Consider the following 21557-nt stretch of genomic DNA (forward strand, 5'->3'; position numbering starts at 1 on the left):
GTGTGGCGGAGATGTAGGAAGGAAGCATGGCATTCACACTCAGACGGTGGTCTGGTTCATTTGCTGAGGCAAAACGAAAAGAGGTCCTGGAACAGAGCAAAGCCAGCTAAGGTCAAAATCTTACTGTTAAGAGGCAAAAAGCCCCCAAAGAAGTCGAGAAACAGATGAGACTACTTCACTGGGTAAAACACCATAAAGAAGGTGAGCTCAGTGCTAGACTCCCCTCTCTCCTCCCATTTCAGATTCTTGGCATTCCTGCAATAACGATCTTTAAGCGTTCTAGACCATCCTTGTCTTCTATGATCCTTGCAAGAAGCTCCAACGCTAAGTATGGTACTTACCATCTTTTCAGACTGGCCTTCTGGGGACTTGTTCCAGATCACACCACTGTTAAAGGAAGGAAGCTGCACTGGGCCGACGTTCATCCGGCTCTCAAGCTCTGGCGGTGCTGGGTGTCTGTGCAGGGGAGCCCCGTGTTTCATCAGGGGGCGTCAAGTAGCATGCGTTTTTAGTAGTTGCTGCACGTGTCAAACAACTGGCGCACCGAGGCGCCTGCCCAGCGGGTCATCAGGATTGTGTTCTGAGTGGCCAAAGGCATTTTTGCTGGCAAGGCCTGGCTCAGGGGGAACGGAAAGGAAACACACGAGCCCTGTGTGGGAAGCCAGTCACACGGGTGAGGTCCTTGAACAAACGATTGGGAAATGGCTCTGGTTAGCTCTGGTGGAACTTTACTTCACTGGGGGCCCCTGGCTTTTTCCATGACTATTTTATTTCCAAAGCACAATTCAGTCCCTATTCTTAAAAAAAAAAAAAAAAAAGGAAGTAATATTTGCTTAGCACACACTCTGAGCCAGGCATGGCGCTGGGTACTTTACATCTGTGACATCACTTAATCCCTGCCAACCCTGCCGAGGGGACACTGTGGGCACTGTTGTTCAGCGCAGGAGACAGATTCAGGAAGGTGGAGCCATTTGCTCAAGACCACCGGCTGCTGTGGAGCAAGCCAGGGCTCCTGCCCAGTGACGTCCAAACAGCAGCCACACTGGCATTTTGTTTTGTTTTATTTTATTTTATTTTATTTTATTTTATTTTATTTTATTTTATTTTATTTTATTATTTTTTATTTCACTTTATTTTATTTTTTTATTTCACTTTATTTTATTTTATTATTTTATTTTATTTTGTTTTATTATTTTATTTCATTTTATTTTACTTCATTGTTTATTTGTTTTGGGAGAGAGGGAGTGAGAGAGAGCGTGCGTGTGTGCATGAGCCCCCGAGCTCACATACACCCAAGAGCCGAAGCTGGGGAGGGACAAAGGCAGAGGGAGCTGTCAGTGCAGAGCCCGATGCGGGGCTCTATCCCACCAACCTGTGAGATCGTGGCCGGAGCGAAAATCAAGAGTCAGGTACTTAACCAACTGAGCCACTTGGGCACCCCCACACTGGCATTTTGAGGTGATTGGTAAGACATTTTATTGTTCAGTTAAGTTGTAAATTATCTCTACTAATTCACGACCCAGGAGACTGGCATACTGACTCCACCCCTGTTCCTTTAGAAAAAGAAATGCTTTATCTTTTCATTCCTGAGTAACTGAAGTGTTTTGTCCCAGAGATAAAAATCTTCGAGTCAGGTCACTTGAGTGTGATGTGAGGAGGGTAGAACACGGCTACTCTCACTCTTTTGGCTTTTTTTTTTTTTTTTCTCCTTTTTTTTCTAAGGCATCTGGCTTCCTTTTAAGACCTTTCTCTGCTGTCACCACAGCACTTGGCTCCTGAGGTAGCGCTGGCCATGACAGGACAGGCCGGACCTATAGTGTGGATGAGCCTGTGGTCAGTAGAAGCCTGCTATGCTCAGCGTCCAGAAGGGGCTCTGGGATTTGAGACGGGCTCCGATGGTCTCCCAGAGAGCCTGGGTCCCCACTTACACAGTGCCACCACAGCAGCTAGGAAGGAGTCCTCGGTGCCATTTGGGAACATGTGGCCTCTGAGACAAGCATTGGGCCACCAGCCCTTTTAAGGGGTCTCCCAAAAATAAATAAATGTTAAAAAAATTTTTAATAAGAAATTAAAAAATAAAATAAAAATAAAAAGGCAACATAATAAATACAATTTTCAAATCTATTGTCACATCACTTTTCACTAGGTCTTTTTCTAATTTTTATTTAAAATTTTTTTAATTTTTTAAATTTTTCTGAATCTTGATTTATTCTGGAGAGAGAGAGAGAAAGAGAGACATAGCACGAATGGGGAGGAGCAGAGAGACAGGGAGACACAGAATTTGAAGCAGGCTCTAGGCTCCGAGTTGTCAGCACAGAGCCCAATGCGGGGCTTGAACCCATGAACCACATGATCATGACCTAAACCAAAGTCAGATGCCTAACAGACTGAGCCACCCAGGAGCCTCTCAAAAAAAATTTTTTAAGTGTATTTATTTATTTTGAGAGAGACAGAGACAGCGCGAGTGTAGGAGAGGCAGGATCCCAAGCAGGCTCTGTGCTGGCAGTGCAGAGCCCCACTAGGGGCTTGAACTCAGGAAACCGGGAGATTGTGACCTGAGCCAAAACCAAGAGGCAGACGCTTAACCGACTGAGCGACCCCGGCGCCCCTCTAATATTTATTTTTAAAAGCACCCTATACCATCTGACCCCTTGCCTGCCTCTCCAGCCCACCATCCCCTGCTTTGTGCAGAACCCACAGAAGCCAGGCTTTCTTTCCTCTGTTCCTTCTTCCCAGAACTCTTCCCTCCTAGGGCAGGCTGGCTCCTCCTCCCACCTCCCTCAGGTGTGGCAACCCTTCCTCCAGAAGTCTCCTCCAGACCTGCTGGGCCCCACAGCATCAGGGCCCACGTACTGCATAGCCCAACCATTCTGAGCCGGAAGTGCCTGTTTCTCTTTCTATAAACACCTTGAAGGCAGGGACTGTGCTTCGTAATTCCCACTTCCCAGCACCCAGCTCAGCAGAGGCTCAGCAAGGGCTTCTGGGTCAAAGAATGAATGAATCTATCCCTACCCCCACCTTCCAGTAGGGTTTGTTACTCTTTACTTGAACTCTGGTTTGTGCTCTGTTCCTTTGTCTAATCTGAAATTCTTGGTGTGCGGGAGGCATGTCGGGGGGGAGAACTGTAGTGGGTTGAACTGTGTCCTCTAAAAAGATATATCCAACCCTCGGTACTGGGAAATAGGGTCTTTGCTGATAGAATTAAAGATCTCGGGGCGCCTGGGTGGCTCAGTCAGTTACGTGTCCGACTTCAGCTCAGGTCATGATCTCATGGTTTGTGAGTTTGAGCCCCATGTCGGGCTCTGTGCTGACAGCTTGAAGCCTGGAGCCTGCTTTGGATTCTGTGTCTCCTCTCTCTCTGCCCCTCCCCACTCGGGCTCTCTCTCTCTCTCAATGAATGAATGAATGAATGAATGAATGAATGAATAAGAAAGATCTCAAGGGGAGCCTGGGCAGCTCAGTCGGTTAAGCATCCGACTCTTGATTTCAGCTCAGGTCATGATCCCACGGTCATGAGATCATGCCCCATGCTGAGTGTGGAGCCTGCTTAGGATTCTCTCTCCCTCTAAAATTAAAAAAAAATTTTTAACTGTGGGGGGTTTTTTAATTTAAAAAGAAGATCTCAAGATGAGGTCATTCTGGATTTAGGGTGGGCCCTATATCCTATGACTACTGTCCTTATAACAGAGAGGAGAGGGAGCGCTGAGACACAGGGACACTCAGAGAGGAAGATGGCAGCAGGGGTCAGAGTAAGGCTGCCGTGAGCCAAGGAACAAAAAGCTGGAGGAGGCCAAGAATGGATTCTCCCTAAGAACCTTCCAAGGGACCACAGTTCTGCCTATACCTTGATTTCAAAGTTTGTGGCCTCCAAACCTGTGTGAGAATACACGTCTGTTGTTTGAAGCCACCAAATGCTGTGGCGTTTGTTACAGCGGCCCTAGGAAACTAATATTAGCAGCAACTGTGTCTCTCACGGCTGTGATGTCCCACCCACCCCAGAATCTTCAGAAACCTCCTCGTGCAAAGAGAAAGCCTTGTGAGGTACTGCATCTGAAAGGCCTTGTCTGTGTTTTCAGCTGGGCTGCCTGTTCTAAAGGCTTCTTGACCGAAGCCAAGGCAATGCTACCCAAAGCCCACGGTCGTGAAGGTCAGCCAGCACAGAAGGCACCTGCATCTGTGCATGCTCCCGCGAGCTAGCCACTCTCCCTGGGTGTCATATTTAGTCGTCTTCCACCCAACACGTATTCTTATGTATACTCCCAAGGCCCATTTTAGAGAAGAGGGAACTGAGGCTCAGGGAGGTGGGCTCACCTGCTTGAGATCTCCCAGGGATCTCACTGTGGGGGCTGGGTCTGGAGCCCTGAGCTCCCAGTGCCATTTGTCACTTCACTAAGCTGCCACAGTGTGTGACAGGAACAGAATCAGGACAAGGAGAAGGAGAGGAAGGGAGGGTCCAGTGGAGGAGATTGGTTTGGTTAGCAGATTTTTTGTGTTTTTGCTTTCATAGTCTGGGAACAATCCGGTCTCCTACTTCTAACTTTCCATTTGTTGTGGCGGCGCCAGATTTAAACCTTGACTGATCCTTATCTGGGATTGGTATGCATCTGTGCGAGCAAGATTAATCATACTGTAAAGCTGCCATGGGAATTCCAGACAACCCAGCAACTACAGCATGAAGTGCAAGTGTGAACACAGGTATGTCACTGCCACACATGAAGGGCACTGGTCCTGGGGGCGCATGTGTGCAGGGAGTGGGCGCCTAATTCTCCTTCTCAATGCTCATTACTTCAGTCTAGGGAAGATAAATGATGGTCAAGGAGCCCTCCAGGCCTGGCGTCACCTGTAGCATTGATGCAGGCTCTTCCCTGACATTTCAGGGAGAGGTCACACACATTCCTGTACTCAGCAACTCTTTCCTGAGCACTTACTGTATGTTGGGCTCTGGGGACACAGCGGAAAACAATCCTATTGTAATGACACCATAGGGTGGGTGACAGGTGGTAACTACACTCATCGATCGCAGTGAACATTTCCTTTTTTTTTTTTAAGTTAATTTATTTATTGTGAGAGAGAGGTGGGGGCAGAGAGAGAGGGAGAGAGAGAGAGAGGGCCAAGCAGGCTCTGCCCTGTCAGTGAGGAACCCAATGTGGGGCTCGAACTCACGAACCGTGAGATCATGACCTGAGCTGAAACCAAGAGTCAGATGCTTAACTGACTGAGCCACCCACGGGCCCCTGAACATTTCATAACGTATATAATTGTAGACTCACTGTGTTATACACCTGAAACTAATATAACATCATATGTCAACTATAATACAATTTTAAAAACTAGAAAAAGGGGGGGAACAAAACAAAATCCATTCTGATAAAGCTCTCATTCTACTGGGGAGAGAGAGACAATAAAAAGTAAATACATAAATATGTAGTATTTCACTGGGAAGCGAGAAGGAAAATGCAGTGGGGAAGTGAGAGAGGCTGGGGGTGCCATTTCATGCAGGTGATCAAGGAGGGCCTTTCTGATAATGGGACACGTGGGCGGAGGCCAGATGAAGTGAGAGAGAAATCTACAGATGCTTGCAGGGGGAGGGAACTGCAGTAATAAAAGACCCAAAAGTAAAATGTGCTTGAAAAGTTCCAGTAACGGCTAGGAGACCTTCGAGGCTGGAGCAGGGGGAATTGAGATAGGGCATGAGGAAGCCAGGTCCAAGAATATCCCGGGACAGGCCATGGTGAGAGCCCCAGACTGCTCTGGGTATGATGAGGAGCTACTGGAGGAGGTGGCACAGAACGGCGGCAAGATCTGTGCAGGTTATGGAAGGATAAAAAACAGTGGGCTGGATGGAGGCAAAGAGGCCGGGAAGAAGGCTGCTGTAATCGTCCAGGGGACAGATAGTCCTGGATGGAGGCCTTGAGTCCAACTTTAGCTCAGGTCATGATCTCGTGGTTTGTGAGTTCAAGCCCCGCATCGAGCTCTGTGCTGACCGCTCAGAGCCTGGAGCCTGCTTTGGATTCTGTGTCTCCCTCTCTCTCTGCCCCTCCCCTGCTCACACTCTGTCTCTCTGTCCTTCAAAAATAAATAAACATTAAAAAAATTATTTTAATGGAGTGTGAAAGGAAAGGATGTTACCTATCAAACAAGAACTCGGTCATCAATTATTGAATGTCAGACTCTGGCATAGGCAAATGGGAAATGGATACCTCCTATGTGCTACTCTCTGTACTAGATCTTCATATGTCCCACTTCATCTTATAATAATCATTCGAAGTAGGAATAATGAGCCTGTACTCAGAGGAGGAATCTGAGGCCCAGAAAAGGTAAGTGATTTCTCCAAGGTCACACAGCCAATATGGGAGTGCTGGAATCAGAGTCGACAAGATGTCTAAGACCAAAGCCTGCTCTTTCCAAACCTCATTCTGGCTGGCTGAAGAGAAAATTATGGACAGAGTCCCTGCCCTCAAACCCTTCCCTGACTTACACAGCCCCATGAGGTCAGAACTGTTATTATTCCTCTTTTTAGAGATGAGAAAACTAATGCCCAGAGAGGTTAAGTGACTTGCCCGATTCACAACAGCCGGGAGGTGGCAAAGCCAAGATGCAAACCGTGGTCTACCCTCTCGTATCTTAACCACGACTCTGTGTCGTTACAGAACACAATGGTTTTGAATTTCAGTAAAACATATTGTTAAACTTCATTTACAGATAGATGATAGGTAAGAAAAGAACCAAGTCATCTATGCCCACCAGTACTCCAAGACTTCTTCATGAACACACATACACAGACCAGACACACATACATTTATCGACATGTATACATATATAGATAGATATGGACACACCCATAAAGTGCACGCATAGACAACATTCCAAAGTCAATTGCTTCCTAAATTAACCTCTGTTATCTGGGTCTCTGAGGAAGTTAAGTCAATTGCCCAATTATAATGAACTGCCAAAGCCATCTTGTCCATTCCCAAGAAGTACGCGGATGTAGTCTCCAAATTACTTCTTGAGGAGCCAACTGGAACACTGTGTTAACATTTCCTTGAGAAGCTCAGGGAAAGGGTGATAGTTGGAAGGTTGAAATGTCAAATATTCATCACTTAGCTCTAGAGGACTCCTCAAAACACCAGTCCCCAGGGCCCTGCTTCTCTGGAAATGCAGACTCAAATATACTGGTAATTCAATTCCAAACAAAAGGAGGAAAAAGTCTCCTGTTGAGAAGTGCTCTGACATAGGGAAATATGTGGAAGCTAAGTCTATCCTCCAACAGTCCTGAGTTCTAAGCCCGTTTCCAGTCCATCCCAGCTATGTGATCCCTAAAAGGTGACTGGGTTCTCCTATAAACCAAACAAGGAATATAATACCTACTTCTGAGCTGTCACGAGGATTATAAAAGGTTCCTTAAATAAAATGTCAAGCACACAGCTGATGTTGATGGAGGGCAAAGGTCGGAGTCTTGACCTTTCCCCTACAAGGTAGAGAGTCACTAACTCCCAACCAATAGAACCTATAATTACTATCTTTGGCCACCAAGGGAAGGAGTTTGAAAGAGGGGGGGAAGGGGGAAGCAGTCAGATGTTTTCATGCAGAAAGGCAGGCCCAGGCATCATTACCGCGTTGCCAGGTATTGTTAAGCCACCCACCTAGCCCCAGAGTGGGCAGCAATTAATGTAATTAGTGCAGTGATGAGTGTCCTCTGCAACGATAAACAGCTCAGTCCTGCAGAACTTGACAGACCTGCTGGTCCCATGAGGCTCCTGACCTTGAACGTCCACTTGGGGAGCAGTGTAGTACGGTTTAGTGGAAAGAGACAGGCTTTGAGTCAGAGGGAACCAGAAGTCAATCCTGTCTTTGCTAATTCCTAGCTGTGTGACCACAGGCAAGCCTTAGTTTCCTCATCTGTAATACAGGGTTAATAATATTTTCACAGGGTTGTTACAGTTCTCTCCATCATCATCGTCATCACCACGGAAAACCCCAAACCTGGCTGGTGTTGAACTGGCAAAAGGATGGACACGAACATTGCTGGTACCTGGAGCTGGAAGAGCCCGGTTCTTCTTCTCTGGCTAAAGTCAAAGTGTGCAACACTGATCTCACCGGCTTTAGGGAAACTGCTGGCGTTTGGAATGCAAAGCATATGGACACCTCGAATCAAACTGGAGGGAAAGTACTCCTTGATTTGGTCATTAAAGATAATGTTCTAAATAATCACCACAAGTATTAGCAATGCCACCACTTGCAGAGAACAAAAGCACCAAGGCAATCTGGCAGTTGGTAATAAAGCACAAAGCCTGCTTATGTCTTTGTATCTATATTATATTCTGTGCTAAGAATTAATACCCTCAACAAGATATCAAATAATCCAAAGGTCATTACCTGTATGTAAATATATGGGGAGGGTCTTGATAATCGTTAAGAATTCACTAATTTGTCCAACAGCTCCTAAGTGCCTGTTGCTACCAGGGATAAAGACCTTGAGTGCGGGGACACACACACATACAATTAGGATGCGTTAAAATGAAGGTTCTGAAAAGGTCTGTAGACTGAATCAAGAGGGAGGGATTTATAGGGAAACCACTCAGCAAAACTGAAGTACAGTCCCTGAGACTGACATGGCAGAGGACCACATGGCTTCTTGGAAACACGCATATGAAATGGTGTTAAATGAAAGAGCCAAAGAACAAAAGAGAACTAATCACAGGTCTCAGAGAATATCAAATCTAGGAAGAGCCTCACAGAGCACCCAGTTCTGTACTTCATTCAACCCTTTCCATGGGGTCTTGGAGACAGGTGAGGCTCACATATCCTAACAGTCTAGGCAGAGAAAACAATTTCTGGGTAATAACAATAAGCATTTCCAGCTGCTCGCTGTCACACCACTGTTTTCTCTCCCTCTAAAGAAAGCTTTTCAGTAGACCAGGGAGTAGGCTGAAGCTATCAAAGGAATAACCTTGAACCCACTCTGATTTGTTTAATAAAGTGGAGGTTGAGAGTCAACACTATAGTTGAAAAGCAATGGTCCGGCCCAGGCCTTCGTGCTATTGGTGGAGAAGCTGAGGCCCCGAATGACCCATCTAGCCTGTAATCTAGCACATACTTCTTGCTCAATCGGTATTCACTGAATGAGGATTCGTGAATGAATAGGCAAATGAGATGGCGTGACCAAGTTTACCCAAACTGTACGTGGCTGGTCACATGTACTGATTAAAACTTAGGGACTGGGAGTGAATTATTTATCTACCTATCTATTAACTATGTATTTATAACATGGAATGCTTCCAAATTTGTGTGTCATCTTGCAGCGGGGCTGTGCTAATCTTCTCTGTACTGCCCCGATTTTTGTATATGTGCTGCTGAAGTGAGCACTGGAATTTGGAATGTGGCACCTAGAAATCCATGTTCATTATGTTTCCTTTCTGTGTTTTGCTCAAGTGTAACCCGAGAACTAAAACAACCGCCCAACAGACGTGGCGGTGTAGAAGGAGCCACAGAGTCTGGAAAGGCATGGAGTTCTAGAATCTTTGGGATGTGGATGATACCAGTGTCCAGGCTCCCGTGCTTAAAAGCCACATCTGAGAGCTCCCCATACCGTAGACGTGTTAACTGACCAATGGAGAACAGAAGATCTTTTAACAAAACTGACCCAGTGCAGAGCCCGTAGAGAAAGTCCTCAATACCTGATCATTGGTGATGGCTCTTTCCTCTGCCAGGAATGCATTTCCCAAACCACCCTCCTTTCCCAGCGTCAGCTTTTACATCGCTTATGCTGTAGCCCCTCTTTAGAGAGGCCCTTTCTGATCATCCTCTTTAAGAAGATCCCTGTTTTTCTTCTTTAAACCCAGAAGTATATAGAGATCTTCCAGGTCAATAGCTCAATTATCTCTCAACCTCCCCATCAGGTAACATTCACATACTCTATTAGCTACACCCCAGGGAAAACATAGTTCCAGGTTATAGGCAATTCCTACCTCATTTGGTTTTTTTTTCACTCATAACACTTACTGCTTACTGTGATTTCATATTTATTTATTATCTATATAGAGCAACTATAATACTGGTATTACAGTTAATGCTCATTGGGTGCTTACTAGGGCAGGTACTCATCAATTCATCTAATATTCATAACAACCCTATGAAATAGGTTCTGTTATGAGCCTTATTTTACAGATGAGGAAACGGAGGTTCAGAGAGGAGTCTGGCCGAATTCATATAGTGTGTAAAGGACAGAGCCCAACATCAGCTCCCAGACGATCTGGTTCCAGAGCTTAAGTGCTTCACCTCTAGGCGGTATAGAAACACCATGAGGGCAGACTCCATGTCTTTTTCTGCCCACCGCTTCATTCCCAGGACTTTGTCTATGTGTGGTATGGGATAGGGCCTCACTCAATATTTGTGGAAAGAATGAAAAGAAAGGAGGGGTGAGGGAGCAAGGAGGGGTGCACTGAGGAGGAAGATAAGCCACTAGCCCCTCCATGCTCTTCTTTGGGTAAAGTAGGGCCAGGACCCACTGAGGAGTCCCCACCAAGCAACAGAGATGCTGGAGACAGAGCTGAACGAGACACTGGTCCTGTCCTGGCCTCCATCCTCATCTCAAGGTGTCCATTGGTTCTGAGGGAAGTCTGGGACCAGGGCCCTTCCCTGCCCTATGAAAAAGGGTTCAGCTGTAATGCAACCATTCCGCTTCAGGGCCCCACAGCAGTGAACATGACAGAGCCCTCTCTCAAGGGGTCACAGGCTAGTGAGGAAGAGCAAGCCTGGAACTGAGGAGAGGAGGGGAAGTGGACCCGTCAGACCATGAAGGGAGGGAAGGAGGCACAGGGGGAGAGTCTCTGGACCTCTGGAGGTCTCTGCTTGCTCAGCTTGTGAAGCCTAGGACTGGGGCAGACTCTTCATAAAGAACTGCACCCCTCGCCCTCCACATCAGTGTATGTGGGCAGCCCCGCTCTACTCCATGATTCTGTGACACATGTGACATGAAGAGAAGCTGAGACTGCTCACCCCAGAGGAATGACAACAGTATAACAAGCAAGCCACCTTATTTCACAATGGTTCTGTTCCACTGAGGAACAACAGTGGAGCAGAAACCACTGTACCACACAGGGACATGCATACAGAGCCCGGGGTGCCTGGGTGTAATGCCCTTTCACCTTCCAGCCTCCCACTGGGCTGTTCGTCCACATCCTCTTTCTTAAAAGAGCTAATTGCATGGTGTGCCCCTGTCTTTAAGTATCTACCCACATCTCCCTAACTCAGCAGCCTCCTCTCTCCCTTATGCCTTCCATCAAGCAACCTTCACCATTTTTTAAAAATTTTTACTGTTTATCTATTTTTGAGAGAGAGAAAGAGAGAGAGATAAACAGACCTCGAGAGGGGAAGGGGCAGAGACAGAGGGAGACATGGTATCTGAAGCAGTTTCCAGGCTCTGAACTATCAGCACAGAGCCCGATGCAGGGCTCAAACTCACGGACCACAAGATCATGACCTGAGCCAAAGTTGAACGCTTAACCAACTGAGCCACCCCAGGCACCCCTAACCTTCACCAGTTTTAAGGTCAAGTCCTATATTTGTTATAATGTATGTGTGTATATATTTATTTATTTAGTCAAAATTTAACAGGTCTTTTTAGCACTATTATTTCCATTAGGATATTTAGAGTTTTATCTTAGCATTGTGGCTATAATATTGTACAGATTATCACTGACAGCCTCAAGCCTATTTTTACCAAAAGTTCTGTTATTTTTAATGTACAACTTTGCAGAACGCAAAGCTTTTCAGGAACATACATGTCACATTAGAACAGAAATGCCTGTATTAATGCACCAAAGGCTTTCCCATCTGCCTAAGTGGCAGATGAGGAAACTGAGGCCCAGAGATGTTAAGTGACTCATCCAAAGGCTATGAAACAAGACTTGAATCCAAAAGCCTTTGAGTCCATTTACCCAGTTTTCACTGTACCCACAACAGTTAGCATATTTCCTAGCAATATGGTAAACAATTGATCAGTAAGTTATTCAAGGAACAATTAATACCTCCAACAGATCATTCATCTATCTAACAATACGGTCCATGAAAGCCATTTTGAAAAAATAAATGAGAGAAAGAAGAAGGTAGCTACATTTTTTGAACTCCTACTGTAAGTCAGGAATGATACCCAATGTTTTCTGAACACACGTACACACATCAAACAGGCACACAGAGACGTACATGTTATGAGCTGTCTTTTTTCCATTTTATACATGAAAAATTGATGTTCAAAAATTTAAGGAAATTGCACAAGATTATACTGCTTGGAAAGGAAATGTACTGAGATTTTAACCCAAGTCTTCTTGATTCCAAAGCCCATACTTTTCCACTAGATTGGTGGAGAATGCCTACCTCCTGTAGAATAAGAGAATACGTTCAGTGGTATAAGGATAAATCTGTTTATTTTAAAGACTATATATTTATTTTTCTATAATTTTACAAAGGTCTAAATGCTTATGGCCAGTGATATTTGTTATCGGTTTACATTTGTAATACATTGTCTCCCATAAAAATATCTTTAAGTTTTAAGAAAGTAAATCTCTTTAAAGGAAAAGTATTAAGATCTGTATGTGGATATAGCGAAATGGAAAAAGTGATGGGTAAATCACTGAAATTTGAGGAACACAGCTTTTAATCCTAACAAGGCCCTTAATAAAACATTTTCCTTGTGCAATTGATTCCCCTGAGCTAGATCAGCAGATATTTTCTAAATTACCTCGAATAGAAAGGAAATGAAAATAGGCGTGATTCCCTGGCCAGTGTGTTCAGGAATTTAACATGGTGCTCTTTATTCCAGTGTCTATACCAGTTGGGGTTTTCTTCGCAGAACTCAGAGGTCATTGGTCGAAAAAGTGCTTGGGTTCTCCTAACACAGAGGAAGCGGTAGAAAAAGAAGACACTATATTTTTTTAAAGAGAGTAATGGAAGTTTCAGGGCTTGGTGAATATTCCGGAATGATCCACTCACTTGATGCTTACATTACACAGAAAGAAGAGTAAAAAGCCCTAGGCCTCCTCTAGACACCTGCATTTCAATCTCATCTTAGCCACTCATTTAATGTGTCACTTGCATAAGTTGACAGCTGGGGGCTCACTGTTCCCACTAGCTAAATGAAGGAAGTTTGATTTCCATAACTACCTTCCAGCAACGTGAGACACGCCCGATCGAGAATAACTACCACTGGGGAAAGCAGCTGTCCATGTAAGTTAGAAGCCTGCCATGGACACTAGAGCCCTTCCTGCTCCAAGAATTGGTGATTTCATGACTTAAGCTCGTCGGACTGCAGATGACCATACAATAGCAGGAGTGCACACAGGGGACCATTAAAGTCTCTGAATTATGCTTAGACTGTCACACCGCACACCACAGGCTGCATACGCCAAGCTGGTATAAATGCCAACCAGCCCTTCTAGGCAATGAGTACCCTGGTTCATTAAATGCCCATGTTCATATGGACTATGCTCATTATAATGATAAACATGGAGTTCTTATTTTTAAGACATGTTTAATGTAACTTTGTAACATACTGAACACAACTTAAACTTTCCCGGCTAGGTATTCTTTTCCTCCCTTTATTGTTATTCTTATACCTAACAAAGCAATGAATGTTGATTGTAGTAGATGGCTACACAGCAAACATTCATTATCTCCTTTCACAAACTCCACGACCTCCCAGCTCCACTGATATTGGACTTGACCACATGACTTGCTTCAGCGAATAGATAGAAGGCAAAAACGAGAAGATAGCGGGTCTGAGCCTAGACCTTAAAAATCTTCCTGTGGTTCTATTTGCCCCAACCCCTGCCTAGATCCCTGATAGACTCTGCCTCTCTAGGATGGGTTCCAGAATAGGACACGTAAAGTGGAACTGCATTGGACCCCAACGCTATTTCTTCAGGGTGTACATGAACACACACAGCAGGACACTATAACCATCAGTTCCAGAAAAAGCCACCATCACTACTCAGAACACTGCAGGCGAGGCACATGCAATGGAGAGAAGAGACCACTGAATGGGACCTTCGGAAGCATACGCCACCTCAGCTGACCTGCAGACGAATATGCAGGAAAAACTATACTGAACCTTGCAGAGCACTCTGATTTTGTTGTGGTTTGTTTCACGACAGACGCTGACTGATCCACCTATGGTGATGAGTGAAACTTTACAGAAGTCATATATTTTTAAAAAAGTAAGTGCAGACTCTTTAATCCCATCCTCAAAGAAGGCAGCTGGCAATAACCATTTGATACGTAACTTTCTACTCCTTTCTCTGGATTTTAGAAGGATTAAATGAGCAAATGCATGTGAAGAGCACTGAGCACAGTGATGGGCATTTGATGTAGGCACTCATCCTACATTGGCTGTTGTTACTAATATTCTCATGCAAAGAAATATACTCAGATATAGGGTTTTTTGAATTTATGCAAGAAGGAGACCATCCTATGCACATTACTTGACTTGCTTTCTTCGTGTGATGTGGATTCGTGGATTTTTCTTCAGGTCAACTCATCTTTTTAAAGCAATTAACTCATTTTTTAAATTAGCTACATGATATTCCATGGTTTAAATATACCATAATATATTTTTTCCCTATTTCTACCTTGTAGATAAAGAAACTGACACTCATAGAGCTGAGGCGTTTGTCAAAATCTTTGCTGCTCCTCCGGGTCAAGCCCAGGGACAGCCTCTGGCCAACCAGAGGTGAGCATAAGTGACCGGTGAGCAAATCTTTTAAGAGCTATCTCCTGGTGCTCCCTCTCTCTCTCTCTTCCCTGTGACACACAGCAGCAATATTTCAGACAGGGAGCTGCTACTTCAGCCTGAGTTTCAAAGAAAGAGCTCAGGCTTAAATCAAGATGGAAATGTAACAGGCACATGAAATAAACTCATTTGTTTTAAGACTCAGATCTGGGAGGTGATTGTCATCACAACATAATTTAGAGAATGTTAATACAGTGTTTTAAGACTTTCGAGTGTTTGGGTGTTAATGGTAGGTATTCACCGTCCACTGGTTTGGCCAAGCAACATGCCAGGCAATCAAGATGTGGGTTGAAAGAATAATGGGAAACAATCCCCTCCCTACCATCACTTAAAAAAAGTTATCAGTAGCCCTCTCCCCCTAATGCCAGATCACTAGGCAAAGGACATGATGGCATCACAGAAAAAGCAAGTCTAATGATGTAGTCCTGTAGATTGAGGACATCCTTTTTATGTGGGGAGGCTCTTAGGTAGGTCAGGATCATCAGAACGTTGACCCATTTTCTCCAGGTCGCAAACTACATGCACGGAAACACGCAACATGGCACTAATGTCAGCAGTTCCAAGAAAAGCCATCATCACTACTTAGAAAACTGCAGGGAAGGCAGGTGCAAGGGAGAGAAAGCAGACTGAATGGAACCTTAGCAGAGCTAATCCCAGCTTCATGGGGTATCATCTCTGGGCCTCCGTTTGCTCAGAGGAACTACTGTGAGGATCCAATGAGGGACAGCAGGTGCAGTCACAACTAATCAGAAATAAACACTAATTTCTTATTTTTTATTACATGTAATACATGTTGATTGCAGAAAGGTTTCAAACGAAAAGAAAAACATGAGGAGGAAAAACAGAAATTACCCAAATACCGCAACTGTTGATACCTTGATGGTTAATCAGCCATATTTCCCCCTAGGTAAATGCATACACATTTAGTGCAAGGCCTTCTGTATGCATTTATTAAGTGTGCGCATACATTTATTACAAGTCCTTCCTATCATGCTCATCCTCTCCCAGTCTTCCTTTCCAGTTTACCTTGTGGTCCCTCCAAGCATGCACCATAGTCTTGCCTCACAGACAGACATTTGTTCATGCATTCCCTCATTCTAGAACACTCTTTCTCTCTCCACCAGCTCTTCTTCTGGCTACTCCTACTCATCTTTCATGTTTCAATTTATTCATCACCTCCTTAGAGCACAGTTCTCTGGCCACTACCCTTGTCAGATGTCCTTTCTTTAAGCACCCAGAACATCCCAGCCTTCTTCCTCACAGCATCATCATACTCAACTAGTCTTGCCTCCTTATTATCTATTTTATTTTCCTTGCAATACCCCAACTTGTAAGCAGGTACTATAGCTTTTGTTCCTCAGTGTTTACCAGTGGCCAGCCCATAGTAAACGATCTACAATAGATGAATAAATGAATAACGCAATTAACAAAATGTGCTACCTATATTTCTTCTGAAATCCCCCAGGCACCTGGCACTTCTCAATAAACATCCAGTGAAAGATTAAAATGGAAGAGGATATAGGACAAGGTCACATGCTTCATGAAGTTTATAAATTATATGGGGGAAGAAAACATTACCAACAGGAAGCATCAGTACATATTTAAGTGCTAGGTCCTTTACTTCTGTCTCCCCCATTAATTCTCTTCAAAAAGGAAAAGGCAGAAAAAATCTGTAACCTCAGTTCCACATTTATGCCCTCACTGAGAGTACCCTGCAGCACCAGTTAGAATAAGAAGAAGACACTGGCCACATTAACATATATGCTCCCAAACCCTGGCGGTTCGACACAAAAAAAGTTGACTTCCCATTCAGGCAAAGCCCACTGCAAACTTTTCTGGTCCATGGGCAATCTTCCATGTGATCATTCAGAGACCCAGGCTCCTTCCCTCTGTGGCTCTGTCCTTCCTTATGTCCCTTACACTTCACCAGATGGGGGAAGATGGTTTTAGGAGCCAGCCCTGTAGCTCTCACACGTTACATTCACCCCTCTGTATTGGCTACAACTCAGCCACATGGCCACACCTGATCACAAAGGAGGCCAGGAAATGTAGCTCAGCGGTACACATAAGAGGGAAAGGGGTTTCGTGGACACATTGCAGTTTTTCTGCCACAAACATTTGTTGTACGTTAGAGCACAGCGAGTCTCTAGTCTTAAGTGACCCCAGGGACAGGGAACTTTGGTTTATAGATACTGAAAACGCTGTTGTCTTGCTATCGAATGTCCATCTTCTAACTAACATCCCACATGAGAAAACATGATCTCAGATTTTCAGATTTTGAGAATGAAAAAGGGTCCATTCCAGAATCGATAAACCACAAATGCTGGTCGCCATCCCCAGATAAATTCTAAAAGAGAATATTTAAAGATGGTTTTTATGAATTTTCAAAATGAAGTGATGATTACTGCACGTTACTATGAGCTCACTAGGAAGGATCATGAACTAAGGCGGCATAGTGTCTGGCACAGAGAACAAATATGTATTGAATGAATGGCCTTCAGCTACAGTTAAGGCAACTTTCGCATTCATACAAAACCATGACTTCAGAAATGTCTTCCTTAAATATTGCAGTGTTTTCCTCTCTAACATCTAAACATTATCCTCGCTGTGACCTCAAAACCTACCGAGCAGGTCAACTCTCCCATGTAATATCTGCACAACTACTTGAAGACCTCTCTATGTGCTCTCACAGTCGCTTACTTTTCCCCCAAGTTCCTTTATTTCTTCTCCATGGAACGTGGTTTCAGGCTTCTTGCCATTTGACTGACCTTCTCTGAGATCTGGCTGGCCAAAGCTGCATGCCACAATTTCATGTCCCCAGGGTTCCCGGGAGGGTCCAGCCAGCAGCACTCAGCAGAATGACCCCTCCCCAGCTCTGAGAATCACCAGAAGTACATAAGTAGTAGTGACGCCACCAGAGGGATTCCTGCACTGGGCAAGGGGGCACGACCTCGAGAGGAGTTCCCCTTTATGATCTCAGAAGTTGTGTGGAAGTCCTGAGTGCCAAGACATCACCCTCAGGGTGAAGGTGAAGATGACCTATTCCTCTTTAACCAAAACCTATTTTTTAAGTTCATTTATTTCTGAGAGAAAGAGAGAGAACACAAGTGGAAAAGGGGCAGAGTGTGAGGGGGACAGAGGAACTGAAGCAGACTCTGCACTGACAGCAGAGAGCCCGATGCGGGGCTCAAACTCACAAACCATGAGGTTCTGACCTGAACTGACGTTGGATGCTCAACTGACTGAGCCACACCGGCACCCCAAAAACCTATTTTTTCAATATTTATTTGTTTTTGAGAGAGAGAAAATGTGTACATACAGGGGAGGGGCAGAGAGAGAGGGAGACTCAGAATCCGAAGCAGCCTCCAGGGTCTGAGCTGTCAGCACAGAGCCCGATGAAGAGCTTAACCCACAGATCATGAGATCATGACCTGAGCCACAGTCAGATGCTCAACCAACTGGGCTGCCCAGGAGCCCTTCCTTGACTAAAACCTAGCCCATGCATACTCTCCAGTGACTCAGTTCACTTACTTGTATTTCAGGGTTTTCATTTCTATCTCTTTACTCCAGTTGTGTTGTGAATGCATACATCCAAGCTGGCAACCTGGGAAAGAAAAAGAAAAAAAAGCAGGTGGAGGGTGAGGAAGAGAATGGAAAATTCCAAAATTGGAAAGCAGTCTCAAGCAAACAGGAAAGAATTTTAGGGAGATGTGATCCAAAAGAAGGACTTCACGGGGGATTTGATGTGTAACATGTGTAACCAAGATTTAATGAGCACCCACTATGTGCCAAGAGCCATACTAAATGCTGTGGATACAATGAAGACCAAAAGATTTGCTGATCCTGCCTCTGGTGGGCAAAACAGATCTCAAAAAAGGCAATTACACACGGAAATATGGTAAATTCATAAATTAAGGTAAATTCGATTGAGACAACGAAATCTCCATTTCCTTGGCTTTGGCTTTCCAGGAGGGGACAGTTGCTAGAGTAATTTCTCATCCATTTTCTCCATCCCTTCTTTCCTTCCCATGGGAAAGGTGTGGGTTACCTCACTGCTGCCGTCAATAGAAAGACCCAGCACGCCCATCCCAACCATTGCGCTCTCTTTGTAGAAGCCATTCATTCATCCACAGGATGTACACCCTCACTGTTCGGAAGAGGCCTGCAAGAGCCCACCTTTGCCAGAGACCAGTAGGTAAGTTTAATTCCAGGTAAAGCATTAGAACAAGCACCGTGGCCTTGTGGCTGCATGTCCTGCAATCTATCCTATATCAGAATGACACTTTGATCTCCACTTATCTCATTTCTATCTCTAACTTCCAGCCGGTTCTGAATTCAAGAGGGAAAGAAAAGAGTGTTATGTTATTACACTGCTGAGTTCCCAACCACTATTAAAAGAAAATAAAAAAACAAAAACAAAAAACAGACTTCAGAGGTATAAGAGGGGAATCTAATTAAATGGGGGAAGGGTGCAGTAGGAAAGAAAGCCTTTTCAAGTGTTATTTAAGCTAACATCCAAAGGAAATAGAAATTGACCAAGGAATAGGGAAGAAGCGGGAAGGCTGATATAAAGGCTCTTAGGCAAGAGACAGTTTATCTTGTTTGAGGAATTGAAGAAGACCATTGTGGGAGTCATTACGCTGGTCACCAAAAGCTTACAGCTCCCTGCCTTCCAGGCAAATAGGATTGCACTTCCTGGTCTCCTAGTGTCTGGGTGGGACCATGAGACTAGTTCTAACCAACGGAATTGTGAGACGTGACTTGTTACATTCTCTGGCAAAGGTGCTTAACTGCCTAGCCAAGACCCTTCAAAGTTTGCTCTCCCTCTACCACGAGATCTGTAATGTTCCTGAAAGTAGGTGCTACATTAGGCTGCGTCCCAGAGAAGGCAATGTGATCAGAGAGTCCCTGCCAACCCTTGATGGATATGGAGCAGGAACAAGAAATAATTGTGTGTTTTTTTTCTTAAGTCATCAAGATTTGGAATTTTATAATTGTAGTATAACCTAGGCTATCCTGACAGATACAGTCACACCCAGTGGGGCTACAATATAGTTGGTGAGGTGACCTAGGCCAGATCAGGTGAGATCTTACAGGCAAGGTAAATAATGCTGGGTTTTCTCCAAATGCAATAGGATACACTTAAAGAGGCTTCAGCAAGGGAGTTCCAATTTTTCTGCATTAAAACAAAGTAGTGCTGTATTTGACTATTAAAATGTACCCTTAAGTCTACGATAGAAAAGGCTATTTTTAAAAAATCCATCAACAAGCATTTATTGAGCACCTTCTATCCTTCTGTGTGCCAGGCATGGCATGAAGCATTGGAGACACAAAAACGAATTAGGGAAAAAAAAATAAACATTTAAAAAATAAATTAGACAGTTACTGGATTTGGAGCCGGGGATATGATATCTATGAGAACATGTGATAAACATTCTCTGCTTCAGATATGTGTCAAGTATGCTGAGAGCTAAGGAAAACAATAGCAGGGCGCCTCAGTGGCTCAGTTCGTTAAGCTTCCAACTTCGGCTCAGGTCATGATCTCGTGGTTTGTGGGTTTGAGCCCTGCATCGGGCTCTGTGCTGACAGCTTAGAGCCTGAAGCCTGCTTCAGAGCTGTCTCTCTCTCTCTCTACCCCTCCCCTGCTTGAACTCTGTCTCTCCCTCTCTCTCAAAAAAAAAATTTTTTTTAAATAAGAAAATAATAACTACTTGAGGGTAGGGTGGGAGATGGGGTAACAGAAAACTTCAGAGGGAGCAATAATTTGAGCAGAGTCTTGAAGGGTAATTAGGAGTTTGCCAGGTGGCATTTTGATTAAGGACAAAATTAAACAGAAAGAAAAAAAACAATTAGAGGAATTGACAATGTTCAGGGTAGCTGAGTATAGTTCAGGGTATGGTGGACTGTATCGCTATTTGCAAACACTTGCCGCCCAGTCCCACTGACATCAGGCTTGACAATGTGAACTGCTCTCTGCAGAAGCTCTAAGTCCCATGCTCTTTTCTCTTTGCCATGACAATCAGCAATGCTTCAGAAAGGGTCCTAGAGGGATGATGATATTGTGCGAGGCAGAGACAGAGCCAACCCATAACTGGCATGCAGTTATGAATGAAAAATATTTTTTGGTTGTCATCCAGTAAGATTTTTGTATTGCCATCACAACATAACCTAGCCTATTGCAGAAGTGTGCCTTTCCAGCTCTTGACTTCCAGGCACATAGTAGGATCACATTTTCTTGTACCCTTTAAGCAAGACATCGTCATGTGACTTGTTTTTGACCAATAATATGTCCCTACAAGCAATGTGTGTCATTTCTAGAAGGAAACTTCATTGCCAATAGGAATTCACCATGCTTCCTTCCCTCTGTTGAGGTGAGTGGGATGATTATGTAAAGCATTTATCAAGATGAAACCTCCTTCAGACTCTGAATGAGTACATTGAGCAGAGCCCCTCTGACCTTGAACATGTAGTATGAGCAAGAAATAAAGTGTTTTTGTTAAGCCACTGAGACATTAGAATTGTTTGCTATGGTCGCAAACGTAGCCTATCCTTACTGATGTAAAAATTGGCATCTAGGGGTGATGGGGTGGTTCAGTAGGTTAAGTGTCTGACTCTTGATCTTGGCCCAGGTCGTGATCTTATGGTTCATGGGTTCCAGCCCTGCGTTGGGCTGTGCACTGACAAGGGAGCCTGCTTGAGATTCATTCTCTCAGTCTCTATCTGACTCTCCCCACTTTCTATCTCTCAAAATAAATAAATAAACTTTAAAAAA

General features: G+C 44.4%; 1 non-coding gene across 1 annotated transcript; it reads right to left on the bottom strand.

The window, feature by feature from the left end:
• Positions 1 to 9261: 9261 nt before the first annotated feature.
• Positions 9262 to 9366, bottom strand: LOC120236467. The gene has a single exon (XR_005529680.1). It is a non-coding gene; the product is annotated as a U6 spliceosomal RNA (small nuclear RNA).
• Between the last annotated feature and the right edge of the window lie 12191 nt (positions 9367 to 21557).

Source organism: Hyaena hyaena, unplaced genomic scaffold (assembly GCF_003009895.1).
Source record: "Hyaena hyaena isolate Hyena2069 unplaced genomic scaffold, ASM300989v1 scaffold_5, whole genome shotgun sequence".
Lineage (NCBI taxonomy): Eukaryota > Metazoa > Chordata > Mammalia > Carnivora > Hyaenidae > Hyaena > Hyaena hyaena.